At 33.7% G+C, this 3,414-nt stretch overlaps 1 long non-coding RNA gene across 1 annotated transcript; it reads left to right on the plus strand.

Moving 5' to 3' along the window:
• The first annotated feature begins 1,774 nt into the window (after positions 1-1,774).
• On the plus strand, positions 1,775-2,183 carry LOC148547561 (uncharacterized). Its single transcript, XR_015896187.1, has 3 exons — positions 1,775-1,860; positions 2,016-2,087; positions 2,163-2,183. It is a non-coding gene; the product is annotated as an uncharacterized LOC148547561 (long non-coding RNA).
• The last annotated feature ends 1,231 nt before the right edge of the window (positions 2,184-3,414 follow it).

Genomic DNA, 3,414 nt, shown 5'->3' on the forward strand with positions numbered 1-3,414 from the left:
CGTTTCTGGAGCCACCTCTGACCACGCCACCTGCGACCTCGCCGCCTCCAGTCTACCCAGCAGCGTTTCTGGAGCTACCTCCGACCTCGCCACGTCCGACCTCGCCGCCTCCAGTCCACCCAGCAGCGTTTCTGGAGCCCACCCACGACCTCGCCACGTCCGACCTCGCCGCCTCCAGTCCACCCAGCAGCGTTTTTGGAGCTCACCCACCCAGCCACCGATTGTCCGATTCAAGTGCATATGGAGCCCGAGCCATCTATTCAGGTAAACTTTGCTGATTTGTTGTTCAGTTTAGGCCTAGGGTTATAACTTATCAGTTTATTGATTTATTGTTTATTGCTGATTTATTGTTTATTGCTTATTTATTGTTTATTGTTCAGTTTATCAGTCTATTGATTTATCAGTTTAGCAGTCTATTGATTTATCAGTTTATCAGTTTATCAGTTATTCAGTGCTGGTTCTGTGCTTGTTTATTGCTGGTTTTGTGCTTGATTTATTGCTGGTAAAAGTGCTTGTTTATTGCTGGTTTTGTGCTTGTTTAATGCTGGTAAAAGTGCTTGTTTTTTGCTGGTTCTGTGCTTGATTTATTGCTGGTTCTGTGCTTGTTTATTGCTGGTTCTGTGCTTGTTTATTGCTGCTTAATGATCTAAACTTCAGCTGCTTGTTTCTGTGATTGATTTATTGTTAAGATTATTTGGTTTTGTTCAATTTATTGCTTGTTTATTGCTGGTTCTCTGCTTGATTTATTGCTGGTAAAAGTGCTTGTTTATTGCTGGTTTTGTGCTTGTTTAATGCTGGTAAAAGTGCTTGTTTTTTGCTGGTTCTGTGCTTGATTTATTGCTGGTTCTGTGCTTGTTTATTGCTGGTTCTGTGCTTGTTTATTGCTGCTTAATGATCTAAACTTCAGCTGCTTGTTTCTGTGATTGATTTATTGTTAAGATTATTTGGTTTTGTTCAATTTATTGCTTGTTTATTGCTGGTTCTCTGCTTGATTTATTGCTGGTAAAAGTGCTTGTTTATTGCTGGTTTTGTGCTTGTTTAATGCTGGTAAAAGTGCTTGTTTTTTTGCTGGTTTTGTGCTTGTTTAATGCTGGTAAAAGTGCTTGTTTTTTGCTGGTTCTGTGCTTGATTTATTGCTGGTTCTGTGCTTGTTTATTGCTGGTAAAAGTGCTTGTTTATTGCTGGTTCTGTGCTTGTTTATTGCTGCTTAATGATCTAAACTTCAGCTGCTTGTTTCTGTGATTGATTTATTGTTAAGATTATTTGGTTTTGTTCAATTTATTGCTTGTTTATTGCTGGTTCTCTGCTTGATTTATTGCTGGTAAAAGTGCTTGTTTATTGCTGGTTTTGTGCTTGTTTAATGCTGGTAAAAGTGCTTGTTTTTTGCTGGTTCTGTGCTTGATTTATTGCTGGTTCTGTGCTTGTTTATTGGTGGTAAAAGTGCTTGTTTATTGCTGGTTCTGTGCTTGTTTATTGCTGCTTAATGATCTAAACTTCAGCTGCTTGTTTCTGTGATTGATTGAATTACTTTTGAAGTGAATTACTGAATTGTTGTTCTGGTATTATTGCTGTTCTGTTGAATTACTAAATTACTGAATTAATTACTTTCATGTGTTATAATTTTTAAATCTGTTGAGACTTGAGAGTTAATATATTATTCTGATGTGAAGTATTATGTGATTTATGATGAATTCTGATATGACAATGACCATGATGAATTTTTAGCTGATTTATTATTTCCATTGATTTTTGAATTGTAGGGCTCATGTTTGGGGGCAATTTTGCTTATGTTATGAAGGACGTAAGCTTGTCATTGAAACAACTTATCTTAGAGATTATGGCATCAAGGATGGTGACCAGGTTAGTGAATTTTAAGGCTTACAATTTCAGTGAGGGGAGCTAGAATGCTGGATTGATAGAAACATAAACGATTAATTTATAATCTATGTTATTGAAAAGAAGTTTGATTATCATAGTAATGCAGTTTCTAAATGGCATAATAATCAATGATGCAGTGATCTATCCTATAACTTTTTGGAAGGAGCAATCCCAGAAAGTCTTGGAGAGTTGACATCATTACAGAGACTGTAAGATTGTCTAAAGTTGAAGAAATGAAACTTATAAGACAATGAGAAATCAGTACTAAAGTTGTGTGGATGCAGGAACCTAAATGGGAATAGGCTGTCTAGAAGTGTTCAACAAATTGCAGGAAAGTCAGCAGCATATTAATCCATTCATCTCAATGTCTATATATTCAATTCTGATACATTGTTACCCTGCTATTAATCCATTCATCTCAAATTCAATGTCTCTTTATTATTAGAATGTATAACTATTAGAATGTATAATTAGATTAGAATGATTTTCTACTAGTGCTATATTATTATTATTATTATTATTATTATTGTGTATTTGTGTTTGTCGATTTCAATGTTATGACTTTGTAAAATAGTATGGTAATATTTTTTTTGAATTATTGAAAAAACCGAACAAACCGAACCAAACCAAACCGAATTTAATTGGTTTGGTTTGGTTCGGATGGCTTTGAGAAAAAAACCGAACCAAACCGAACCGCACTTTAATTAAACGATTGGATTGGATGACTTTTCTCTCAAAAACCGAACCAAACCGCACCGCGAACACCCCTACTAGTTAGCGGTAGGAAATCAACTCAATATAATTAAATTCGATCATTTGATTTCATATAGAGTTCAAAAGTCTCTTGTTTCATAAACCTGTTACAACATTGTTGTCTAAAAATACAAAGAATTGGTTGACGGTAATCATAGGTTTTGCAATATATATATATATATACGAATGGATCGAATCGAATTGGAAAATGGAAAGATTTGTACAAGTTATACCCTTCGTCACCACTTTGCGGAAAATGGTTAGATATCAATATGTTAGATACCTGTGACTCGATTGGTGGAATAGTATCTCTTTCCAAGAGATGTGTATATTTCATAAAAAAAGAATAAAAGATAAAATATTTTTTTTCCTAATGAGTTTTGTTTCTTATTCGTCAGTTTTATCTCTTTTGTAAAGGCTTCAGTTAATAAAAAAAAAGAGTGAACATATAAATAGAATTATTAATTTTTCTGAATCTTTGCACAATACTTATAATATTTCCGAATATTTCAATATATATATATATATATATATATATATATATATATATATATATATATATGACTTGTATATTATAGTCACTCTTATTACTTAGAGAAAAATACAAAACAACCCCTAACAATTATTTCGAAAGACAATGAAATTTTTGATAAAAAAAAAAAAATTCAACCCGACCTCTAACAATTATCTCGAAAGGACAACGAGGTCCTTGTGCGAAAAAAAAAGTCAATGTTATTTTTTTTGGCACAGGGACTAATCAGTCTCAAAAAGAAAAAATTAGGG

This window comes from Arachis ipaensis, chromosome B8 (assembly GCF_059453495.1).
Source record: "Arachis ipaensis isolate K30076 ecotype BB chromosome B8, ASM5945349v1, whole genome shotgun sequence".
NCBI classification, from domain to species: domain Eukaryota; kingdom Viridiplantae; phylum Streptophyta; class Magnoliopsida; order Fabales; family Fabaceae; genus Arachis; species Arachis ipaensis.